Raw genomic sequence first — 27,071 nt, forward strand, 5'->3', positions numbered from 1 at the left:
GCTAGTAACCAAAATAATTTATTTATTAAAAAAAGAGAGAAAATACTCAAAGCCTGTTGTCACTCAACCTCAAAGTTGGAGTTCAGACTTCTATGTGCTTTCCTAAAGAAATGGAAACCTCACAGGCATGAGATGGGCTTCTAACCTCTAAGGTAACACAAAAGTAAATACTAATAATAATCCTGTGTCTCCTAATAGGTTTCTCTGCTCCACCATGTTGAGTGAGAAGACACTAAGCCTGTTCTTTCTCAATCTAGAAACTTCAGGAAGGTTCTTCCCCAATTTCTCTCCTGAGGATTAACAGATGACAACTCCCAATCCTGCACAGATATCTTGTAATTCTTATTCCTGCCCCGCCCCCCTCCACACACACACGCACACACACACACACACAGCCTTTAGAATCCTGAAAGGTTGTGGCGAGATCGACCACTCTCACCTGAGACAAGTTTGTTAAAGCTTGCACTGGTGGCAGCTTGTGGTATCTAAATCCTTGGTTTACAATTGGGCTGGAAAACTCACAAGAACAGGATTTTATGTGAGACTTCCAGTACTTCTCAATTTCAGCCAGGTTAGAGATACTGACAAGTCTTTTTCTGCCATACTGATATACCCATGGTGTGTGCAAACAGAGGTAAGGGGGTAGTTAAATGAACTCTTTCAACTCTCAGAGAAGCTCAGACTAGTTCCCATTTTCCCATCACTAGCACAAACAATGGAAATTTGCACATTGGCAGACTGTAGTGAGGGGGCCTGGCCTCCCTCCCCGATGGACAAAGGGACAGCTGCAAACACCCCCGGTGGGCAGAGCCGGGACACCCATGCCCGCCCCGCCAGAAGCAGAGGGCAGGACAGGAAATGGAAGTATAAAAGGCAGGCCCTCCAGCTCAATTGGGGACGAGCCGCCAGAGGAGAAAGACGTCTCTCACCCACTGCTGGAGCTCAGACCCAACAGCAACCTAAGGAGTAACTCAGTGCCTGAGATCTGGAAGGACTTCCAGAGCTGCCAGTCACCAAAGACAGCGAGGAGTTGCTGGGGCTGCGCTTATCCACTTATCCCCATGAGACAGACGATGACCCCTGGACCCAGGTACCCCTCCCCCGCAACAGGAGTGTAGGAAGTAGCCCAGGAGAGTCAACTATAGTTTGGCTGTGTTGCTGACTGACAGCTAGCCAGCATGTTGAGGCTGGATTTCCCCGTTGACCCAGTGGCAGACCACTCCACCACTGTTAGGGCCCTGGGTTGGGATGCAGTGGAGTCGGGTGGGCCCACGTCCCGCTACCTTTGCCATCCCACCCCTGGGGTGGCCGCCTCCCCACCATAGGCCAAGAGGCTTAGATTGTTGATGGTCCGCCAGAACCAGGACCCCCGATTGTTTCCTGCCCCACCCTGTTTGAGGCCTGGGCTTATAGACTCATTATTACTCTGTCCTGAATACAGGCCAGAGCCTCATGACTTTGCTGCCCTGTGCTGTCTGAGGCCTGGGCTAATAGACTCGTTATTGCTCTCTCCTGACTACAGGCCAGAGCCTCCTGACTGTGCTACCCTGCCGAGTGGCAGAGACCCCAGTGTTAATTCCCCTCCTAAACTGTGCCCTCCCAGAGGACTTGTAGTGTGGGGTCGTGGCCTCCATCCCAGAAAGATGGAGGGACAGCTGTGACCACCTTACAAAGACTCATTGTGTTCCCAGGTGAGCAAAGCAACCTTTGAGCTGAGCTGTTTCTGACCACCACAAAGTGTGCCAATTGCTTTAAAGAGAAACAGGCAAAGACACATTCACTGCTCCAAGGTGGTTGCAGTCTAAGGCTACACTACAGACTTCTGACTGCATAGTTATATTGGTGACAGTTGTGAAAAGGTGTGACCCCTGAGCTACATAACGGTACTGGCAAAAACCTCCTAGTGTAGATGCAGTTACAGCAGCTAAACAGTGCTTTCACCAATATGGCTTGTTTCACTTGGGTTGGGTGGAATAGGTTGTACAAGTTAAAGCACAGCTTTGCTGGTATAAGTTGCAAGCTGACTCTGACAACTAAATTTTGAAATATAGCTGTCCACACAAAATGTAAGTGCTTAAAGCACCACTCATGACTAGAAAAGGAGTACTTGTGGCACGTTAGAAACTAACAAATTTATTTGAGCATAAGCTTTCATGAGCTACAGTTCACTTCATCTGATGCATTCAGTGGAAAATACAGTGGGGAGATTTATATATACAGAGAACATGAAACAATGGGTGTTACCATACACACTGTAACTAGAGTGATCAGGTAAGGCGACCTATTACCAGCAGGAGAATGGAGGTTGGGGGGGGGGACCTTTTCTAGTCATAATCAAGGTGGGCCATTTCCAGCAATTGACAAGAATGTGTGAGGAACAGTGGGGGGAAATAGTTTTACTTTGTGTAATGACACATCCACTCCCAGTCTTTATTCAAGCCTAAGTTAATTGTATCCAGTTTGCAAATTAATTCCAATTCAGCAGTCTCTCATTGGAGTCTGTTTTTGAAGTTTTTTTGTTGAAGAATTGCCACTTTTAGGTCTGTAATCGAGTGACCAAAGAGATTGAAGTGTTCTCCAACTGGTTTTTGAATGTTATAATTCTTGATTTCTGATTTGTGTCCATTTATTCTTTTACGTAGAGACTGTCCAGTTTGACCAATGTACATGGCAGAGGGGCATTGCTGGCACATGATGGCATATATCACATTGGTAGATGTGCAGGTGAACGAGCCTCTGATAGTGTGGCTGATGTTATTAGGCCCTGTGATGGTGTCCCCTGAATAGATATGTGGGCACAGTTGGCAACGGGCTTTGTTGCAAGGATAGGTTCCTGGGTTAGTGGTTTTGTTGTGTGGTGTGTGGTTGCTGGTGAGTATTTGCTTCGGATTGGGGCTGTCTGTGAGCAAGACTGGCCTGTCTCCCAAGATCTGTGAGAGTGATGGGTCATCCTTCTGGATAGGTTGTAGATCCTTGATGATGCGTTTGAGAGGTTTTAGTTGGGGGCTGAAGGTGACTGCTAGTGGCATCTGTTACTTTCTTTGTTGGGCCTGTCCTGTAGTAGGTAACTTCTGGGTACTCTTCTGGCTCTGTCAATCTGTTTCTTCACTTCAGCAGGTAGGTATTGTAGTTGTAAGAATGCTTGATAGAGATCTTGTAGGTGTTTGTCTCTGTCTGACGGGTTGGAGCAAATGCGGTTGTATCGTAGAGCTTGGCTGTAGACAATGGATCGTCTGGTGTGGTCTGGATGAAAGCTGGAGGCATGTAGGTAGGAATAGCGGTCAGTAGGTTTCCGGTATAGGGTGGTGTTTATGTGACCATCGCTTATTAGCACCGTAGCGTCCAGGAAGTGGATCTCTTGTGTGGACTGGTCCAGGCTGAGGTTGCTGGTGGGATGGAAATTGTTGAAATCATGGTGGAATTCCTCAAGGGCTTCTTTTCCATGTGTCCAGATGATGAAGATGTCATCAATGTAGCACAAGTAGACGAGGGGCGTTAGGGGACGAGAGCTGAGGAAGCGTTGTTCTAAGTCAGCCATAAAAATGTTGGCATACTGTGGGGCCATGCGGGTACCCATAGCAGTGCTGCTGATTTGAAGGTATACATTGTCCCCAAATGTGAAATAGTTATGGATGAGGACAAAGTCACAAAGTTCAGCCACCAGGTTTGCCGTGACATTATTGGGGATACTGTTCCTGATGGCCTGTAGTCCATCTTTGTGTGGAATGTTGGTGTAGAGGGCTTCTACATCCATAGTGGCCAGGATGGTGTTTTCTGGAAGATCACTGATGGATTGTAGTTTCCTGAGGAAGTCAGTGGTGTCTCGAAGATAGCTGGGAGTGCTGGTAGCATAGGCCCTGAGGAGGGAGTCTACGTAGCCAGACAATCCTGCTGTCAGGGTGCCAATGCCTGAGATGATGGGGCGTCCAGGATTTCCAGGTTTATGGATCTTGGGTAGCAGATAGAATACCCCTGGTCGGGGTTCTAGGGGTGTGTCTGTGCGGATTTGTTCTTGTGCTTTTTCAGGGAGTTTCTTGAGCAGATGGTGTAGTTTCTTTTGGTAGCCCTCAGTGGGATCAGAGGGTAATGGCTTGTAGAAAGTGGTGTTGGAGAGCTGCCTAGCAGCCTCTTTTACTTCAAAAACAGACTCCAAGGAGAGACTCCTGAATTGGAATTAATTTGCAAACTGGATACAATTAACCTAGGCTTGAATAAAGACTGGGAGTGGATGTGTCATTACACAAAGTAAAACTATTTCCCCATGTTTATTTCCCCCCACACACATACACTCACTGTTCCTCACACGTTCTTGTCAACTGCTGGAAATGGCCCACCTTGATTATGATACAAAAGGTTTCCCACCCCACCCCCGCTCTCCTGCTGGTAATAGCTCTCCTTATCTGATCACTCTTGTTACAGTGTGTATGGTAACACCCATTGTTTCATGTTTCCTTTGTATATAAATCTCCCCACTGTATTTTCCACTGAATGCATCCGATGAAGTGAGCTGTAGCTCACGAAAGCTTATGCTCAAATAAATGTGTTAGTCTCTAAGGTGCCACAAGTCCTCCTTTTCTTTTTGCAGATACAGACTAACACGGCTACTACTCTGAAACCACTCATGACTAGTTAGCTCTGTTTACCTAGTTTATGCTGCATATTTGATACACACACTTTTCTCTTTGTGCCCCATGCACGTATTATTGATGATATTGGGAACTTGGGCCTTGACACTGTACAAGTATTATAAATCAATGGGAAGTTTTGCTACTGATTTCACTTGGGTGCAGAATGTAGCCCTCGGGGCCTGAATTAGTGCACTGGTGAGCTTCTTCTGCTGCATCCTGAGCACAGTCAATGCTGAAGTGATCAGCACCACACAGGGCTGGGCAGTTGTTCTGGAAATGTTTAAATGAGTTGTTTTTCTTCAGCCGAGTTATAAATGCCTAAAACTAGGGCTTTATGCTGGACATGCTCACAGACCTTAAAATACAGAAGAGCAAAATAGATGGTTATTGTACATACGAGCACACTTGTGGAAGGGGCTCCTTCTTGTTTGAGGCACAAGGACCGCAGAGTTTTCCTGCAGAAGCATTGGGAGGGTAAGAGGCAAATAATAAAATAGACAACAGGCAAAACTAAAAGCCAAACCCTTTCTTCCCATACAGAAAAAAACAGAAGAAATCACAGGATCTATCACACCATATGACTTGCCCTATATATTGACACAACACGTCATCCTGCTCACGTTGCTGTCATTTTGTCTCTCTTTCCCTCACCCTTCATCTGGTTTTTGTCATTTTAGGCCCTGCAGATGGTCAGGCTCTGATCCTGCAGGTGCATGTGGTAGTAGGGCCGCTGCACCACACGGATCCTCGTTGATGTTAGGAGTCTGCCCAAGCAGATACAGTGGCAGGATTGGGGCCCAGAGGCACATGTTTAATTTGACTCAAAAGGGACATGGCTAAGTGTTTTCAGGATGAATCATAAGGTCTTCAAGGCACAGACTGTGTCTTACTCCATTCATCGCCTAGCACAACTTGGCCCTGATCCTGATTGAGGCATTTAGGCACTATCAGTATTCATACAACTACTAGTCAAATAGTCTCAGATGCAGTTTGTCTACCCTTCATGGCTGTGCATGTGTACATGCAAAAACAAGTGTTACAGTCTACATTGTTACCTCTCCAGAGGTAATCATTCTTGGCATTGATTAGGCACCCGTTAGGGATGACACCAAGTATTATTTATGAGATTATTCAGAAATGGGATGCAAACTAATGCTCACAATTGCATGGGACATTTAATAAATGTATATCCCAGAAGTAAGTGATGAATTTCAGTCACATTTTGAAAAAAATTATAAAAACAAAATTGCAGGCCTGTGATTGTATTTTGTAATTACCTGCCTTGAACGTGCATCTTGAACAGTTCTGCATGCAGATGGTATTTAGAAGCACTGGTCAGGAAATATTTGTTTCTTGTGAAAAATTCTGAAATGAAAGATTTCTTTTATGTTGAAATTTTTCCACAGAATTGTTTAAGGTTTTGACAAGACCATCGAAACCGAATGTTATTCATTTTTGGCAATGAAAACATTTTGGCCAGCCAGCGAAAAATTTTTGGTTTTATTGAAAATTCACTCTGACCAACTGAAATTAACCGTTGATTATTAACCATTGGAAAAAAACTGCTAAAGGTCATGGTGGATTCTCCATCACTGGCCATTTTAAAATCAGGACTGGATGTTTTTCTAAAAGATATATGCTGCAGGAATTATTGGGGGGTGGAAGTAATATGGCCTGTGTTATACAGGAAGTCAAGCTAGATGATCACAAGCATCTGGCTTCGGACTCAATGAATCTATGAAAAGTCTTCATTTTCAGTTGGTAGGGGGAAATATGGGGGGCGGGGGCGGGAATGAGATATGGTTACTGAAAGCTGATTTCTTTTTCATCCTTTTCAGCAAAAGCCAAAACAATCAATCAGAAATGGATTCATCCTTTTATTTTGTACATTTGGCCCTAAATGTTTGTTTATAGTAGTATTTAGTTAATCAAACTGTGAAAGGAAATTCAAACCCACAGAGCATTGCCACTCGACCTGGTATTTCCTTTTCCTGTGTTTCTGTGAGATTACACCAGTTCTCTTCCCCAATTTGTAACTGTCTTTCTTGTCCAGTGCAGACATTTACAATCTCCCTACAGTGACACAATGGAGTTAATAAACTGACCTTTCACTTCTAAAAACTTGGCTCTAAACATTAGGTTTGATAATGAGTGTAATGAGTTCAGTGATATCAGCAGAGTATTAGCTCCTGCACAAGGGAGAAACAGGACAGCGGGAAACTAGATTTTAAAAGATACTTGGAGCAACTTCACCTGAATGCACAGTGCCTGGCTCCAGCCAGAATTATTCATTCCCTCTGTTCCTGAGAACCAAATTCACATCTACATTATCTACATAATTTAATAGCGAGTGCTGCAGTTCTATCAAGAATCATCCCAGGTTTATCTGCAATATGTGTCCTTTCTAAGTATTTTTGTCCCCCATCACCTTAATAGCTGAGTGCCAAACTTCTATTTACAGCAGCTCAGTGTTGGCAGGTCTAAAAACCAGAATCAGAGAAAAACATTCAATGGAAATATCTGTATCACCACCTTTTTTGGGATGGGAATATTTCCTTTGAAATATCCCAAGTTACTCCACGTATCTTTTAAAATCTAGTTTTCTGCCTGCCCTGGTTCTCCCTTGAGCAGAAGTTAATACTCTGCTGCTATCATTGAACTGATTCCACTCATTATTTATAAAGCCACTGTACTTTATTTAGAAAACTACTGCAATATATTACATAAAAATACATTGAAATGCACTCGTCTGTTTGTTCCTCCACCACAATCTCAGACTTTCACAGGATGCCAAACAGCTGGGATCCTCTGGTTATCACCTCACTTAAGGAAATATCACCTCTGGAAAAAATAGCACCTTTGTGATAGGGCCAATTATTCTGAACCAAGACTTTGATTTCACTTTTGGAAACACTTTTGTAAAGAGCAGCTGTCCTGGAGTGACAAATTGGGCATATTGATGAAGTGAGGTCAGGAAGTCAAAAAAACCCAACCTGTCCACAGACTTCTGAACACATCCTTACTCACGGGGTACCAACTGGTGAACACTTCTTTAATCCATCTGTAGTTGGCTGTATTAACCTAGTGTTGCTGAGTCCATGGCCCTTCTTTTCCCTTTTAACATGTGATGTATTCGTTAGCAATCCCCCAAACACCCATAGTCCAGAAGACTGACTGTCTTGGTTACGAGGTTAGCTGCACCCTGTCTTTCTCTGAGTGCACCCTGTCTTTCTCTGAGTGCACCTCTCACGTGACCAGTCTTAAGCTCTTGCCTCTCTTGGCATGGACTCATGCAGGTCTCACATTCTTCACCCAGGACCTGGGTTACAGATCCCTATGTACTAGCCATGATTGCTTCAACAGGCCCAACTTGGCTTCAGTACCTGAAGATCTGCCCTTTGCAAAGTGTGACCAGTGCTATATACAAGCAATTGTATATCAAGGCTATATTGCATGTAGCTTTTTCTAAACAAATTATTGTTGATTCTTAACAGTAGGACCCCACATAGCATAAGGGAACAAGGATTTCAAAATAATAAAACAGTCTATTTACCCAGATATCTCACACACACACAATGTTGGCCATCTAGGTCCAACTGCTCCAGACTCCTTCTACAGATCCTCTCTCTGAGGTAGCCTGCTCCCCCTGACAGTCCCCACAACTGATCAGCCTCTCTAGAGAGAGGGACTTTTTAACTGTTTCCTGTCCTTTTGATCTTCAGCTCCCATCCCTAGTAAAATAGGTATTTTTATTTTGCTGGAGCCAAGGTAGGTAGGCTTGTCCCAATTAATAGCGTAGTCAATGTTCTCTTAACTCCAAAGTGTTTTGCCAGGAGTGTCTTATCTCTAGTCATTTTCCTTTTTTGCTTTGTTTTTCCGAGCAGCCCCTTTTGACTTAACTCCACGCAGTCAGACAGTAAACATCCCTTACAGCACTTGGACAAAATATAGTTTTCACAAATTAATACAGAGCAGTTAGTTCCGCGTTCTTCTTATTGACAGTCAGCTTGTTAATGAATCCCGCTCCAGTCCTCCTACCCAAAACTTTGACAAACTCTCAAAAAACAAACCTGTTTTAAGGCTTTTTTTCATTAAAACTTCAAGTTTTTCCATGTGGTTCCATACATTTATCTCTTAAATAATCATTAGAAAGTAAAAATAAATCATTAGGACTGTAGTTATTTAATAAATTGTCTTGCTATTGCCTAGCTAGCCTGTTTGGCCCAGTCTAGGAAAGAAAAGCACTGGGCGCTGTTTGGCATAGCGTGGTCACAAAGATCCCTACATTGTTTACAGCAGGAAAATAGGTGATATTAGACTGTGTAAGTGAATACATTTTAACTAATGTATCTTAAAACCTAGTAGGGAGCAAGGTTGGCTTTGTGATTAAGGCACTGAACTGGTACTTGGGAGATCTGGAGTCATTCCCAGCTCTGTCCACAGACATCTGATGGGACCTTAAGAAAGTCATTGAATCTCTGTGTGCCTCTTTACCCAATAAGTAAAACATGGATAATAATACTTTTTCTCCCTCTTGTCTAATTAGCCTGTAAATCCTTTAGACAGAGCTTGTCTGTTGTCTCGTATGTACAGCATCTAGCACAATGGAGCACTGATATTAGTTGGGGCCTCGAGGTGCGACTGCAATGCAGTTATAAAAATTAGTAATTAATGTTGCTATTAATTATCATTAATACTTATTATTATAGTGCTTAGGAGCCAACAGAGGATGAGGTGCCATTGTTCCAGGCACTGTGCAAACAAAGCGAGAGACAGTCCCTTCCCCCAAGAGCTTGCAATCTAAATGGACAAAACAGAATGGAAAGGGACATAACTTACAAACAAAGCAATATGTATGGAATAATAATAAAACAGTGTCAGTTGGTTTAGCTCACAACACAAACCAAACTGCAAGTCTTTTACCTGTTATCTTAAATATTTATTATTTCCCTCTTAACATATGGATGTGAAAGCCAGAAATCTACCAAATGTACAGACACCTAAATGGCTTAGAAAATAGCATTAAATGAAATGAATTTATAAGAAATGCAGAGTCCTCAGAGCAACAACCCGTAAACTCTATGGGAGGTGTGCTACTGGGCAGATAGGGGACCATGCAAAAGGATCCAGCTGAAACAATCCCCCTAATGAACACTGCCCAGAGAACGAAAACTTATGGGACTTAGCAATGAAGAGGATGTATAAAAAGTGATCCAGGACAGACAGCGATGGCAGAGCCTTCTTCATGACCTAAACAATGGCTGATGGTGCAGGAAGGATTCAGATCCAGATCTTAAATGTTTTTAAATTTCCCATGGCATGTGATTCTGGTTTAAAAAAATGAATACTGGGAATATAAGGTATCACTGAAAATTGAGCCCTAAAAGTGATCTACAAAGTGGGGTTGGGGAGAGGTGCCCTAGTTGGTTTGTTTATGATGGGTAAAGAAGACCTGAAAGTTTTTTTTGTTTAAGTTAATTTGTTTGTCTTTGACATAAAAAATTCAGGTCTTGTCTAGCCTGGAAGACTTTATGACTAGAAAGCCTCTGAAATGCTGGCACCACATGAGCTAATCAAGTGAAAGTTGAGTTGGATTTTGTTTAACAATTATTTAAATTATTTAAATGATTATTTAAATGATTAATGATTAATATTTTAAATACGGAAAGGCTTTCTTACAGATTCAGCACCCTCAGCCCGTCATTCAATGTCTTTTGACCTCCCACTGGTCCTTCAGCTAAGCCAATGGAGGCCAGAATTTATAGTCCTGCTTTTCTTAAACTAAAAAACAAATGGGGAGGGGAACCAGGGAGGACTTTTTAAAAAATACAAATAAAAACCTTCCCGGTCTTCTTTATACATTGCAAGCAAACAAGGGTACAAGCCCAAATTTAAAAACAAATGTTCTTTTCCAGGGTACCCTTAAAAATAAGAGTCTTAAAATGTTCTCTTTAGATAGGATTAATACTAGTGCACATTATTTAGAGTGGCCACCTCTGGCCAGCAGAGGGAGTGTCCTGTTCCTTATAATTCAGGAACGCTTGCTATTTTGGTCTCCACAGCTGCTGCAGATAAACATAGTTATCTGAATCTTTCCTGAATTTTAGGAAATGGCAGTACTAAATAAACTACACATTGTGTAATATTTTCCAGAGTGTCACTACACTGATGTTTCTAGGAGATATTACATAATGTGCAACAGCTGCAGGCAAGTGTCAAGAGTCATTGTTTTTTAGTAAATGCAAATATCTGATAGCGGTACAAGGAGTTGAATTGTCTCAATGTTTTGGATTTTGCAGTAAACTGATGTCTTTGCTGGGGGGAGAAAAACTCTGAAAAACTGATTCTTTGAGATTCAGATGCCTTGGAACTGGAGAATAAAGAGTGGAGTGTCCCATTTCTTTTCTCCGATTATTTTAAGCTCAATGATTCAGGTGTTTTCACTCCTAAGATTGTGTTTTTCCATGCCCTGAATTTCTTCTCAGGATACTGCTTCCTTTCCCAGATTAGTAAGGGACATTGCTACTCTCGGGAATTGGTTTTCTATCAATCCCTCCACATCTTTCTCATCACAGGTTCTTGTGCTGTCTGAAACAAAGGATTTCACAAGGATTCATGGGAACATTTTCTAGGTTTTGCTCTTTGTGAGTTTAGATTCCCTGAGTTTCGCTTTGAGTTCTGAGTTTAAATGAACCAAAATATAAACACAAAACTCACCCAAAACATTGTGAAAACCTGGAATTTTACAAGGTTTTGAAGACATATCTTAAATGAGTTCAGGTTTGGTTTGAAAACTTTGAGACTAGTCTGAGTTTCAGGTTTATAACACAGCCTAAAACTAGGTGACTTCTGTATGGCTTAACATGTTAATGGCAAACATTTTGCACTATTCTAGTTCCATCCTCTGATCCCAGTAAATTTTATGTGGATCCCCTCCTATTCAATTGTCTGATCAGCAGAGGTTAAATAAGGGATACACTTCTCTGCTAAAAAGCAGTAGGGAGCTCACTCCTCCTCTCCCTGACTTGAGTAAGCAACACTTTCCCTCCTTCCTGTTAGACTAGACCTCAAACACCATCCTCTTTGAGTGCATCAGTCACCCTCATTTTGTTATTTAAAGCTATCACACATGACAGGGAAGGAGATCCAGAAGAGAGAACTGCCATGGTGTTGATGATCTCACTGATTTTGTTTTTTCATGGTGTTTTCAGTGGCCAATGTTTGTTCTTTCTTTTAGTGTAAGTGCTCTATTTTTCTTCGTACTGAGGTAAAGGATGCTTCAGGCTAACTTCAATAAGCCCTCATTATTTTTCAGCCATTTCATTTCATTTTGTTTCTTTTTATATCCAATTATATATGTTGTGCTCATATGCAATATTTCGGAATACTAACAGAGTGGTTGAACCACTTACATCAAGTAGCTGCTATATAATTGAATAGCTAAGACGGACTTAATATAAAGATCACTAGGAATCATAAACCATTGTCCTCTTTACTTTCCCTATGAAAACAATAGCCTCTCAGTCAGCCTGCTTTGAAGAAGGCGTATTGTCTTGCTGATTCCCAACATCACACTGTTTTTTCCTCCTCTTAACAGCTGGAGGCTGAAGTCTTTCACTGTTCCTCTTTCTGTTGCTCTCTTTTTGAAGGGAACAAATGTCACAACATCAAAAGCACATTGCAGAGATCTCAAGTGACTCACTCGAAAACAAAGGCGAAAAAGAGGATACTTTCAGCACCTCTTTATTGCATCATAAACCTCCTGTACTGTGACACAGAGAGCACTTTCCACAGAAGTGTTGAGCACAGACTCAGCGAGCACAAAGGTAAGCAAAATCCACAAACTTTGCAGGATTTGGGCCTAAGACAGCAAAGGGTAGGAAAGAGGAACGCAATCAAAATATGTACAATCGGTGTGTTTGTCATTTTATGCATTATTTATATTGAAGAATAAGAAATGTATAGAATCTGCCCCTCAACCATATGCAGGCATTAGGGTCACACATCCTTTCTCCAGATGTCATAAATCTTCTGGCTCTAAAGGGGGTTCTATAGTAATGCATTTGTCTAAATAACTGAGTATATATTTGTTGGATGTAAAATACATCTTTTATTTACTAAGCTATCAGCTCATGTTGAGCTTATGATCTTTTGATGCTAAGGAAAGGTCAGGTCTGTCTTAGACCAGCTTTATGGAATTAGGAAAATCATATGGCTGTTGTCTCCCAGGTGTACAGATGTATAAAGTCACTCACTGAAAAGGTTGAGAGGACATTCTATTTAGAAATGGTGCTTAGTGTTCATATATCACACTTCCTTTATTTACCCTCCTCTGTTATTCCCCCTATGGGCATTTTGCATGAAAACAGGCCCTTTGGTTCTTATTCACAATGTCACTCGCACCCAAATCAGGGGAAGGTTAGGAAATCCTCCTTCCTCCCCAATTCAAAAACAAGGGCCAATTTTAGGAGTAGGCAGCCATGCAGAACGTCAACCCTTCTCAGCACATCGGTCGTTCTGTTAACTTCACTTGCTGAGTTACACTCCACACTGCCTGCACTTTGGAAGCATGGAGTTGAATTCAGATGCAGGATCTCCTCCTTCCCTACAGGTCATGTGGTATATTGGCCGTTGGCTTCAACATTGTCAGTGCATTCTTTACAGAGGCAGAGGAGAACAATGACTAAGCGTCAGGCCTGCCCAATCTATGGCTCCTTGATCTTATCTCAGGCCTCTTAGCTGGGTTCACCAAACTTTGACCAAATGGCTGAGCAATTGGGGCTAGTAGTTTAGACTCTCTTCCCTCCTTCCCTTCCCAGACAATTAACAACTGTCAGCCCTTGGTGGCACATCTAATAAGAGAGAGAGGGAGAGTTGGGAGCTGGAGAGGATTAAAGAAAAGGAGCTGAATCCAAGGATCAATAAGCAGCAAGCATTGGTATTGCAGTAGTTGAGGAGCTGGGCCTTTGTGTGAGGTAACTGTGGTAGGAAGCGAGGGACTGTGGAGAAGGAGATGTGATAGTGACTGGCGAGGAGGGAAAGAATTAACATTGAGAAAAGGGAAATATAATGAATGAGGACAGTGATGGAATTGATGGGAGGGGGATCGCTCATGGCTTTGTATGGAAAATGAAGAATACTGGTGGGATTGTGTCATCTATCTTCTAATTTCATGCCTTTTTTTCTGGCTTTTTGCTGCATGAATACAGATGGAGATTGGGAATCAGGGAAAGTATAAAGAGGTTGAGGGATAGCATGGGGATGGGGAGAAAGGAAGGACAGCACTGGGAGAAAGAGGGAGGAAGGAAATGAGCTGGAGAAGAAGGATGAGAAAGTCAGTGGAAGGAGTGAAGTCCAGAACCCCTTAGCGTAGATGCATATAAGTGTGTACTTCCAGATTTAAAAAGCCAAAAGCAGCATAAAAATCATGGGCAAAATGTTGCCCTAGGATGAACTTTGTTGGTGCCAATTGACATTAATGGGAAATACATACACTAATAATATCTTAGATTATTAAAAATGAAAAATGTTTGAAAAGCTATGCTACTTATCACCATGCTTATTGACTTATTTATTTTTTATACTTTAACCAGCTTGGGCAGTGAGGCTACACTGGTTAGTTTTACTTTCTGGTTCTCATGCATTCAGTATTGTCAACCCCAAGCATGAGTCATATAAAATCATGAGATTTTTTTTTAAAATATATTTTGGTTTCTCTTTATTTGCCTTCTGGTTTTTGAAATTTGACTATTCACCTGGGTCACATTTTTCAGCTTTTCTCCTCAATCATGAGGGCTAAAAACTTGATTCTTTTGTTAAATGAAAGCTGACATTCTAAAATCCCATGACTCCAGGAACTAGGGTTTGAAGAAAAACACAAAATAAGAGACTCGTAATGGAATCATGTGAGTTGTATTTGGGTTTGCAACAGGGACCAGCACAACGAAATAAATAATAATTAATTCATACTACAAATAATGATGTTATAGGAAATATGTAAACAAAATTACCCCTCACTAATTCTTTTTCTTTACTTCACAACCCATCAGTTTACATGAGGCTGCTTCATCTACTCCCTCTGCCTGCTCTTTCATTTAAACACTGTAGTTTGGATCTAAACTACTTCTTGTTACCATGTACGTTTCTCTTTAAAGTTCTCATCTCATCTGTGGAGTTCTTGTGCTACTGATAATGGAAAAGAAAAATAGCATTTTAAAATGAGACTTCACAGCTGAGAAGTTTGGATGATGCTATTTATTAAATAAATGGATAGCTTTATCAAACATTAGATTAAACTCTGATTAAACACATAGGACTTACTTTGGGAAACACATAGGACTTACTTATATTTTGATTGCAGTTTAATAATGTTGTGATTGCATTATAAGCATGACATTGTATTTTAATCACATCTTTCTCTGCCTTTCTAGCGTGCACATTACCATAGCATTTAGATGCCATAAACATAATGAAAGAAAGCATAATTCTGACAAAAGAGACTGTATTATCCATCACCACTTTTTTATTTATTAAGATCAATCCTATTGTTTGTTTCCAGAAAACTATTGCTTGGTCACTTTTCAGTTCCTATAACTGACTGAAGGCTTTGTACAAAGAGGTGGGATCTATACTTCACCCGATAGGCAAATCCCAGTTTATTCCACACTAAGGCCCTCTGCTTTGTGCAGGACTCTGGGGGGACAGACTGGAAACACTGCAGCATCTTCATTTAAATTTAAAAAGAAGGCATTTTTGAGTTAAATAAGCACATAATAATACAATCAGGACACCAGCCCCAAAGTAGCTTATTTAATATTAAATGCAATTTATTTCACAGTCTCCACACATCGTACTTTTTCCAATGTGTTGCATATTTTTATTTGTTTTTTGGGGGGGCTGAACAACAATTTGTCAAGCTTCTCCAGTGACTGACATTTTCTCACAAATTGTTGAAATGATGGACATTCAGGAACATCCTGTGCATTTACTAACCCCTGGTTTTCTTGGCTGTCCTGTCAACTCCTGGCATGCCCTGAGTGTCTAGAATGATGCTATAGCTCCACCTCTCCTCATCCCTGTAGCATAGCTGCTGGTACAAAACCTTGACAATCTGAGGAGGACCAACTATTGAGTGGTACTCCTTCCTATTGATATAATTCATATACTGCCCCTAAGAGGAAGGCAGAATGGTCCAGTAGTGAGGATGATAGTCAGGTACTTGGGAGACCTGGCGTCAGTTCACTTGGGCAAGTCAATAGAAAGATTTTAATCAGAGTTGGCCACCTAAATGTCTGAAAATCCCACTAAGTGCCTAGCTGCATCTTTAGGCACCTAAATACTTTTAAAATCTGGCCCTTAGTCTCTGTGCCTCAGTTTCCATCTTCAGAGTGGAGATAATAGCACTTTTTTACCTCACAAGGGTATTGTGAAGATAAATTAATTACAGATTGTGAGGTACCCAGATACAATGGTAATGGGGGCCTCATAAATACTTAAGCTATCTAGATAGATAACCCTGCAACACTGAGCAAAGGTTAAAAAGGAAACAGCAATAATCAATCAGACAAGGCCAACAATTATTATCCTGAGGGCAAATGCAATAGGAGAGACTGCCCGTGCACTAGAATAGTTACAGTAATACTGAAGAGAGGAAAACCATTAGCTGACCTAGCCATGTTATCACAGGTATTCCACATGTTTAACCAAGCCTCGTCCTGTCACTTTCAGTGATACTGCTCCCTGAAGATTCATACTTCAAAACAATGCTTCTTGGAGTGAGTGATACTGCCTCACCGATCTAGTCATGTGGCATGTTATCTGCTGGAAATATTGCTTTCCTAGGCAGTCGTTTTGAGAGCAACTAAAGAGACACCACAGGACTAGTCACAAGGTAGGTTAGGGCATGGATGACTGGTCATGACGGAGGGAGACATTGTTTCTTGCAGCTATGTAATGGCTTTCAGACAAGGTGGGGAGGGGTGTATTTCCTTCCTTCAAGGTAAGTTATGGAGACTTTAATTATACATTTTTCACCGTTAAAAAAAATAAGCAAAAAGTAAAATTTGCCTCGTTTCACTGGCAGCATTTTTCTTCTTTTTTGTCAGCTCTTTTGGGTAATCTCTAGTAACAAGCATAGCTGAAGCCTCCATCTTCTCTTCTTTATATAGAGCTGGTATTTATAACAAGCCCCAAGTCAGGTCTATCAGGTTCAAATGAACTGTCTGAGTTACTGTTGTTCATTTGATTTGACAATGAGCTCTTTGCAATCCGCAACACTGTCACTAACAATAGAGCCAAAGGCAAGAATTTCTTTCCTTAATGTCCAGATCAGTTTATGCTGTCTAATCTCAATATCTTCCAGCAATGCTAATATATAAATTAACTCCAACAACTAAAAAACTAGGCAGTGGGTTGTTTGGTGGGGGCGTGGTCAGGAGTTACACTTCAAATTACAGTGATCATCCACCAAATCTCCTTTGGAATCCTTCCATCAAGCAATCCACCCTCCCTTTTTTTTGTTATAATCATATCCCACCACCTCCCTCTGATATTCCATGCCTTGTCTTGTGAGTGTCCAGTCTTATTTAGACTGAAGCTCTTTGGGGGCATGGAATTTGATGTATCTTTTTTGTAAAGCACTGTGAAATTTGCAAATGTATACACATTTATCTTGTAAGATAAAATAGCCACTCAAACTCAATGATTGCTATAACAAATAAAATATACAACATCAGAGGGACTGCTCTGTTGCCAGGTACCACATCAATGGGCACAGTATAAGAACCTGAACAGAGCTAGTGATGTGCACTGTCATGTAAGAACATAAGAACAGCCATACTGAGTCAGGCCAATGGTGCATCTAGCCCAGTATCCTGTCTCCTGACAGTGGCCAGTGCCAGATGCTTCACAGCAATAAATAGATCAGGGCAATTTATCAGGTGATCCTCCCCTGTTGTCCAGTCCCAGCTTCTGAGAGTCTGAGTCTAGGAACACTCAGAGCATGGCTTGCATCCCCGACCATCTTGGCTAAGCCATTGATGAAATTCTCCTCCATGAATTTATCTAATTCTTGTTTGAACCCAGTTATATTTTTGAACTTCACAACATCCCTTGGCAGTGAGTTCCATAGATTGACTGTGTTTTATGTGAAGAAGTACTCTCTTATGTTTGTTTTAAACCTGCTGCCTATTAATTTCATTCGGTGACCCCTGGTTCTTGTGTTATGTGAAGAAGTAAATAACACTTTATTTACTTGCTCTACACCATTCATAATTTTATAGACCTTGATCATATTCTCTCTTAGTCATCTCTTTTCTAAGATGAACAGTCCCAGTACTTTTAATCTTTCCTCATATGGAAGGTGTTCCATACACCTAATCATTTTTCTTGCCCGTCTCTGTACCTCTTCCAATTCTAGTGTATCTTTTTTTAAATGGGGTGACCAGAACTGCACCCTGTATTCAAAGTGTTGGCATACCATGGATTTACAGAGTGGTATGATATTTTCTCTTATTATTTGTCCCATTCCTAACATTGTGTTAGCTTTTTTGATGGTTGCTGCACATTAAGTGGATGTTTTCAGAGAATGATCCACAGTGACCCCAAGGTCTCTTTCCTGAGTGACAATAGCTAATTTAGAGCCCATCATTTTGTATGTATAGTTCAGATTATTTTTCCAATATGCATTACTTTACATATTGAATTTCATCTGTCATTTTGTTACACTGTCACCTGGTTTTGTGAGATCCGTCTGTAACTCTTTGCAATTAGCTTTGGACTTAACTATCTCATTTTATCATTTGCAAACTTTGCCACCTCACTGTTTAGTCTCTTTTTCCAGATAATTTATGAATATGTTGAACAATACAAATCCTTGGGGGACCCTGCTATTTACCTCACTCCATAGTGAAAAGGGCCCATTTTTTTCTACTCTTTGTTTCCTATCTTTTAACCAGTTACTGATCCATGATAGGGTTGTCAATTTTGGTTGGACATATTCCTGGAGGTTTCATCACATGACATAATCTTTAATTAAAGATTAATCTTTAATTCCTGGAGACTTCAGGACAATCCTGGAGGATTGGCAACCCTATGAGAGGACCTTCCTTCTTATTCCATTACTGGTTTCAGAGTAGCAGCCGTGTTAGTCTGTATTTGCAAAAAGAAAAGGAGTACTTGTGGCACCTTAGCGACTAACAAATTTATATGAGCATAAGCTTTCGTGAGCTTCATGCATCCAATGAAGTGAGCTGTAGCTCACGAAAGCTTATGCTCAAATAAATTTGTTAGTCTCTAAGGTGCCACAAGTACTCCTTTTCTTATTCCATTACTGCTACTTTGCTTAAGAGCCTTTGGTGTGGGACCTTGTCAGTGGCTTTCTGAAAGTCCATGTATATTATTTCAACCAGATCACCCTTTTCCACATGATTGTTGACACCCTCAGAGAATTCAAATAGTTTGGTGAGGTGTGTTTTCCTTTTACAAAGCCATATTGACTCTTCCCCAACATATTGTGTTCACCTCTCTGTCTGATAATTCTGTTCTTTAGTGTGGTTTCAACCAATTTCCCTGATACTGAAGTTAGGCTTACTGGCTTGTAATTGCTAGAATCTCCTCACCTTTTTTGAAAAATCGGTGTTACATTAGCTCTCCATGTGAGAGACTTGACTTCAATTTTAAGATCAGGGTCCAGATTCCAAACAATGTTACACCAGGATCAATCCAGAATAATTTAAATGAGGACACTCAGGCTTGATACTGGTGTAACTCATGTCCTAAATCTACTCTTGGATTAGCACGGGTCAGACATGCTGCAGAGACAGTGCAATTGCTGAGTGAGAGTCTTGAATCTCTATCCACACCCCCTCTAGATTAGGTTAGGATGAGCCAATTGCCAAGGGTATCCCAACCACCCCTATTCAGCTGGAGTATCTCAATCACTCAGCAAGTCCTAGATGCAAGAGAGTGGGTGTAAATCAGAGAGGAAGGGAAGGGAAACTCACCACTGTTTGTGGCAGAATCAGTATTGACCTTTTTTTCCCTGTATTTTAACTTGCTGTACAAGATATTCTATACACATGTACACCAGTAGAGGGCACCATATACCTCAATAAAAGAGACAAATATGTCCAATAAAATACACATTTTGAAGGAAGAGAGAGTTAGGACTGGAATCTTTATCCCCAGCCTTCTTAGGAAAGTGTGTTGCCACAACGCTAAGGCTAGTTTCGTGAGCACAAGTTATTTGAGACTCTTCCTATGGAGTGTTACCCCACAATTCCAAACACAAATTCTCCTACCTATTTCTTAAACCTATATCCATTCCAGTGGCCCCAGCAGAGGGGCTAGTGGGGATCACTGCAGAGTGTGAGTAAGGCTTAAGTTTGGAACTAAATGAACAGAATTGAAAATACTTTCCTGCAGATGAATCAGAACAAGAACGTATGAATGTAGCTTTGTTTTTAACATGTTCTTTGCCCATTTTTCATATTTTTTCTTAGGCACATATCCACAAAAGGGATCTAGGCACTGTGGCACTCAGCATCACAACACCTAATTTTCAGGTGCTTAGAAAATCACATTTCCCCTTGTTTTTTCCTACCCCTCCCCCCCGCCCTGACGTTCTTGTTAAACCCTGGATTTGTGCTGGAAATGGGCCACCTTGATTATCATACACACTGTAAGAAGAGTGACCACTTTAGATAAGCTATTACCAACAGGAGAGTGGGTTTGTGGGGGCGGGGGGGGAAGAGGGAGAAAACCTGGATTTGTGTTGGAAATGGCCCAACTTGATTATCATACACATTGTAAGGAGAGTGATCACTTTAGATAAGCTATTAACAGCAGGAGAGTGGGGTGGGGGGAGAGAAAACCTTTTGTAGTGGTAAACACCCATTTTTTCATGCTTTGTGTGTATAAAAGATCTTCTGTACTTTCCACAGTATGCATCCGATGAAGTGAGCTGTAGCTCACGAAAGCTTATGCTCAGATAAATTGGTTAGTCTCTAAGGTGCCACAAGTACTCCTTTTCTTTTTGCGAATACAGACTAACACGGCTGTTACTCTGAAACCAGGAACAACACTGTGATCCACAAAGCCTGAGTTAGGCATCTAGGCTCTTAGACAATGAATGGGAAGAGATAGGGGCTTTAGAATGTAATCCATAAAGCTGGCGCGCTAGGCAGGGAGCTGCATAAGCTATCCAGTGGGAGATGCTGATGAGAGGGGTGTGTCCTAAGCCTTACCCCTCTCTTGAAAATAAGTGCCTGATGCTGGGCTGTAGGGAGGCATCTGTCTCTGCTTGTGATTCACAAACTGGGGAAGATAGGCATTCAGCAGCCTAAGTCACATGCTGGGCCTGATCCGCTAGGCATGATCAGAGGGTGCCTATTGTTTTGGGCCCCTCAAGCAATTTCACATTGGCTGAGGATCTGACCCTGTGAAGGCTAAGCATTGCTAATTATATAGGTGTCAGGAATAAGGGCCCACAGCTAGCCTATTTACCTGCTATTTTACCCCCAGGCAGATTAACGAGCACAGCTGGTCCCTAGTTGAGCTGTGTGATTGGACAAACTGCCTGATTGGCTGAGGGGATCAGCAGACCAGCTGTTAAGACCAGCACTATGAGGAAGGTGCTGATTGCTCAAAACATTTGCCTGTTGTTACATTAGCTCCTGTTCCTTCCCAGAAACCAGACTTGTTCTTGCTTTACATCGCTCCAGGTAATCTGGCTTTGATTTCTGACTCCAGCCCTGACCCTCTGCTTTGACTCTTTGCCCCTGACTCTAGCTCTGGCCCTTGGCTCTAACTCCTGGCTAGCAACTCCTGTTTTAATCACTAGGCCTGACTTCTGCTCCAACCAGTAGTCTTAACTTCCCTTGCCCTAGTCACCTGACAATAGATGAGACTGAGACTGGGAAATTCATTTGTAGCTGAACATGTGCTCTTAGGCTTCAAGAGTTTATGTAAATCTGTTCTTTAGTTTCACTTCATATGAGTTTGGACCCCTGGGACCATATCCTGTAATCCCTGCACACAGAGAACTTCCTTTGTTTTCAATGAGTCCAGTGCATGCTGGTTTTGATGTTTGCATCCCGTGCACTTCAGAGACAACCCCACAATGTGGTGTGAAACTTTGTATAAACCAGGCAAAATCCATGCAGTGGTTGCTATTAAATAGTCAATTGTGTGGTAAGTGGTAGTAATTCGTAAATTTTTAGTGGGGATCACTGTGAATCTTGTGTAGCTTTCGCAACAGGCAATAATAAGCCAGGGCCACGTTTGATAAAAACATACATGAATTTTTCAGTGAAGTTGGGTCAATATCTCAGTTTTAAGAACAGTTTCTTTTTAACTTTTTTGGTTTATCCTGGTTTGAATCTCCTGCCAACATTTTGCACATTTTGTTGCTCGTCACACATCAAAAGGATATGATTGTACAAAAAGAAACTTGTTTCACTGGTTAACTTTCCACTACTAAACTTGAAAAGGAAGTTTTATCACAGTTTTTTTTACCAAGTAATATCTGACTTTGTTACCTTTTAACTTCCAGGCCTCGGATAAATGGCTCCTGAGGTAGAAGCAAATCAATGTATTGATACAGCCAGCATGAATTAAAGGTCTAGAAAACATGACCTATAAGGGAAGATTGAAAAAATTGGGTTTGTTTAGTCTGGAGAAGAGAAGGCTGAGAGGGGACAAGATAACAGTTTTCAAGTACATAAAAGGTTGTTACAAGGAGGAGGGAGAAAAATTTTTGCCCTTCACCTCTGAAGATAGGACAAGAAGCAATGGGCTTAAATTGCAGCAAGGGCAGTTTAGGTTGGACATTAGGAAAAACTTCCTAACTGTCAGAGTGGTTAAGCACTGGAATAAATTGCCTAGGGAGGTGGTGGAATCTCCATCATTGGGGATTTTTAAGAACAGGTTGGACAAACACCTGTCAGGGATGGTCTAGATAATACTTAGTCCTGCCTTGAGTACAGGGGACCGGACTAGATGACCTCTTGAGGTCCCTTCCAGTTCCATGATTCTATAATGCTGAGCACACCATGATTTGATACCAAATAAATTAGGAATCTAAAATGTTTTAGCTAAAATAACATTTTCTAAAAGCGTCTTTTGAGCTGGAGAGAATTCCTTTCAGCTTGGCCTAAGGGCTGAATTTGTGTTCTGCCTGGTGGATTTTCATGAAAGGAAATCTGTATTTTTGAAATGCAACAGGAGAAGATCACTGAGGAAGATGCATTATTTTTAAAAAAATCCATTTTCTCCTTGGAAAAATGTACAACTGTTGATGAAGATGATGACAAAACTATTGCTGTGTGGGAGAAAGTGAAAATGTGTGAATCTAGATGACAGTCATCAAGAATTGAAGATGAAAAGAAGCTGCTTCGGGAGAAATGTCAATTGAATTTTTATGTAAGTAAGTCTAGAGACTGTGTCAGCTCCATTTCATTTTGATTAGAGGAAGCACTTCAAATGTTTACCAAGCACTAGCTGTGTTTGTAAGTTTGGATTGTAAATATATTCAAGTCAGCAATAATGTCTATACTTACTTGTTCATGACACCAGGATGGTCCAGCATGGTACTACAGACTTAGGTTGACACAAATCAACTTACGTTGACCTAACTATGGAAGTGTCTACACTTAAATGTTGCTCCTACTGATGTAACTGCCCCGCTACCGACTTAATAACTCCACCTCCACCAGTGGCATAGAGTTAAGGTCAATGTAGTTAGGTCAACACATTGTCAGTGTAGACATTGTGTTGCTTATGTTGACTGTTACTGGTTTTCAGGAAACTTCCCTCAATGCCCCACACTGATAGTACAAAAGCTCCTGGTGAGGATATGCACTGCCAATACAAGGTGCAAAGTGTAGACACATACAAGTGATTGTAATTGTTGCGATGGCTGTAGACCGACGTAAATTAGATCAACTTCATTTTATAGTGTAGACATGGCCTCAGTGACTTACATCTATTGCTGGTATTCAGGTTCCACGAGGAATACAAACAGGAAAATAATGTCAAAATGTAATTACTGAAAGTTCTTTATGCATCAGAACAAATGAGTAGAAAATAAACTGGGCCATATATGGAATCTTCTGTTACTGTATGGAACAGGCTGCTTCAGGAACTGGATTTAGAAGCTGCTTATGAGGCAAAAGCACAGATGAACATTTTAGAGAAAATTGTCATTAATCTAACACTTAACTTTAAGGATCACTTATAGAACATTGCGCCAGGGTACAAAATATCCATGCACACTTCTTAGTTTTTGTTAAATGTGGTTTGGCACCTGAAATAGCTAAACATGTTTCTATATATTTTGTCCCTGGAGAGACACTTCAAATATATAGCAGTTTCTAGCACATAGCAATTTGTGCATCAAAAACCCTACACAATATTTCAAGCAAATTGTTTGTGTAGCTAGAATCCTATAGTCCCTAAAAGTTAAAGATAGTAGAATATTCTGCCTCATTAGACCAGAGAAAAGAAACATCCCCATTCAACAAAAAGATAAATGCATCACACAGTGGAACTATAACATCCCATGGCAGATTCTGTGAAGTCTTAGACATGTTTGATTTCTGCCTATTTCAGAACTCAGTACAAAATGTGGTATACAAATACCAACCTGGCTGGGACAGGATGGAATTAATGGGGTCTGTTCTAAAGACAAGGACTTACATTAGCCCCATCTTGCAACTCCTGGCAGAGCACCCTTTAGGTGTGTTTAATAATCAGGAGTGATCATACTGTGAATGGAATCCTGGTTGGCCTGAGAAGCAGCTTCCCTGATGAGTGTAATACCTACCCCTAGGAAGTTAGGGAGAGGGAGATACAGGGAGCTGTTAAGGCAACGTGCTTCCTTTGGGAAGGAGATCCTTTTCCAGCAGACTTCATTAATAGATGATTCACAGGTTTTTTGTTTGTTTGTTTGTTTTAAGACCAGAAGGGACTATTTGATTAGTCAGTCTGATTGCCTGTATAATACAGGCCATAGAATTTCATTCCATTACCCCACATTGCAGCCAATAACTAGTGTTTAACTAAACCGTATCTTCCAGAAAGGCATTCCAGTCTTGATCTGAAGACATCGGAGATATCTCCCACTATCCTTGGTAGTTTGTTCCAGTGATTAATAACCTTCACTGTTAAAAATGTGTGCCTATTTCTAATGTAAACTTGACTGGCTTTAACTTCCAATCAACAGCTCTTGTTAGAACTTTCTCCACTAAAGAGCCCTTTGGTATGTGCTATTTTCTCTCCTTCTTTTTTGTGTGTGGATAAATCAAACAGATTGAGCTCTGTAAATCTCACTGTAAAGCATTTTCTCCGCCCCTCTGATCATTTTTGGGCTCTTCTCTGAACCGTCTCCAATTTTTCAGTCTCCTTTTTTAAAAATGTGAACACCACAACTGGACATAATAGTGCAGTATCTGTTTCTCCCAATGCCATTTACAGAGATAAAACACTTGTCTCAGGCTGAATTTGTTTCAAAAGTGTCAGCAGTAACGGTTCAGCATTTCTGAGAACAAGTAAAGGTAAAATACTTTCTTTTGACAGTTTTAAAAAAATCTTACAAATGATTTGGTTGAGAAGCACAAAGGCACTAGAGCTTAGGAGCAGGGACTTGAAATTTGCTGCTCTGTAAAAATAATGTCCAAATTTGGCCAAGTTTTACACCATTGCTCCAGTTAACAAATCTGTATGTGTTCAGTAGAGACTTGTTAGTGTCTGGCAGCTAAATTCTCTGAAGATTCCATTTTCACTGAGCAGGCTCCATCCCCTCACAGCTCCTACTTGTGACCAGACTTCATATGCATCATTACAGCAGAGAAACTGAGCATGCTGCAGCCCAGTACTACAGGACCTGAGTAGGAATTTGCCTGCATTTGCTCTTCCTAGCTGCGACAGACAACTGTGGCTCTGGTCACAGTTGTCTGTCTGTCTGTCTGGTCACCAAACCAGAGAGCAGGGAGACTGTTTGCTCTGTGCTGTTAATGTCCCCTTCCTGGTGCCTAGGTAGTATGGAGGACAAGAGACAGATCCAGCAGCAGCAGGGGGAGTACACTGGGACAAGGAGCCTAGCTGGGGAAAACAGGGAGCTGGCGGTGGGGGAGGAGAAGACTGGGAGCAGGGGAGGGAAGGGGAGACTGGGACTGGCTGAGCGAAAAAACAGAGGCTGGGATGAGGAGATGGAAGCAAAGGTGGAGAGAGAGAACTGTGACAAGGACAGGCCAGACAGGACACAGGCGAAGGGACCTGTCTATATTAGATATACTTGTCTCCAGAACCTTGAATGAATCCCAAAATTCCTGAGTCTCACCATTTGTCTGTTGTCAACTAATAGATGCAAACCCACCAGCCAAAGTGGTTGTCTCATTCTCTTCTAGTGGCTGGTCCACACAGAGGATGTCAACGTTCTACTACTATCAGACACTCCATTAGTTCAAGTGACAGAGGTCTGTGTGATGGACTAAAGGTCCCAAGCTTGCTGCTGGCCCATGTGGATATTAATACCACATTCTGGAATTTCTGGGGGTGGGTTCAGTTTGCTTTTATAAAAACCTAGGAAACTTCACACCAAATACTATGTTAAGAGACATGATTAAGATTGCAAATTCAAGTACTCAAGTTGGGAAATGACAAAATTAAGGTTGCCTTCTGTGTATGCATTATGATAGTCTCTTAATTTCATGAACACATAATATTTATTCCATAGGTTCCTTTCCTCATTCAGTGAACAGGATGGATATGCTTTGTGGATAAATCAGGACTGTAGAGTTACAATGACTTTTGTCTATAGGATCCCTGCCCTATTTTCTGCAGAAGTTGGAAAGTGAGTAGTGCGTGAGCCAGAGGATTGCAAGAAAGCGGTTGAATGCTGCCCTGGAGAATTGGATTCCATCTGTGCCTCTGCCACAAATCATCCTCTGTGATGCAGGGCAAATCAAATCACCCAAATTTTTCTTAGGTGGTCAATGCTTGTCAGAAACCCAGAAAACTCAAGGCCTTGGGGTCTGACTGGAAGAACAGTTGAGTATTATCCGCAGCAAATATGTCTCAGATTGGAGAGCCCAAACTTAGAGGATCCTTTTTATCTTAATCTTTGTCTCAGTCCCCCATCTGTAAAATGAGGATGTACCCACTCATCATACATGGGTGTTATGCAGAGGTGGATTAAGCTTTTGTTGGGCCCTGAGCCAGAGCAAGTGGGGGCCCCTCCCCACCCCTTTTGCCTGCAGTCCCCCTGCCCTACCACCCACATTCCTGTCCAGGAAATGGCGTTCCTGCTGGGGAGTGGGGTCGTGGTGCTGTTGCTTCCACTACTCCTTGGCAGAAGTGCCAGGCAGGCAGAGCAGGTCAGAGCATAGGGGCACCCATTTTTTCGGGGGCCCCCAATTGGCCAGGGCCCCTTGGCACAGGCCCCAT

General features: G+C 41.6%; 1 long non-coding RNA gene across 12 annotated transcripts in view; it reads right to left on the reverse strand.

Moving 5' to 3' along the window:
- The window catches only part of LOC114019268, a 97,874-nt gene that overhangs the window by 23,443 nt on the left and 47,360 nt on the right, over positions 1-27,071 (reverse strand). For 6 of the 12 annotated variants that reach the window (XR_006288543.1, XR_006288539.1, XR_006288541.1 and 3 more), the window contains 2 exons: positions 22,166-22,262; positions 5,906-5,993 (listed from right to left, as the gene is read on the reverse strand). The exons of 3 other annotated variants lie outside the window; for them this stretch is intronic. This is a non-coding gene — a long non-coding RNA (uncharacterized LOC114019268). The remainder of the gene's footprint in view (positions 1-5,905; positions 5,994-22,165; positions 22,263-27,071) is intronic. 3 more of the 12 variants (XR_006288545.1, XR_006288537.1, XR_006288536.1) reach the window with 2 other exon arrangements.

This window comes from Chelonia mydas, chromosome 2, assembly GCF_015237465.2.
Source record: "Chelonia mydas isolate rCheMyd1 chromosome 2, rCheMyd1.pri.v2, whole genome shotgun sequence".
NCBI lineage: Eukaryota > Metazoa > Chordata > Testudines > Cheloniidae > Chelonia > Chelonia mydas.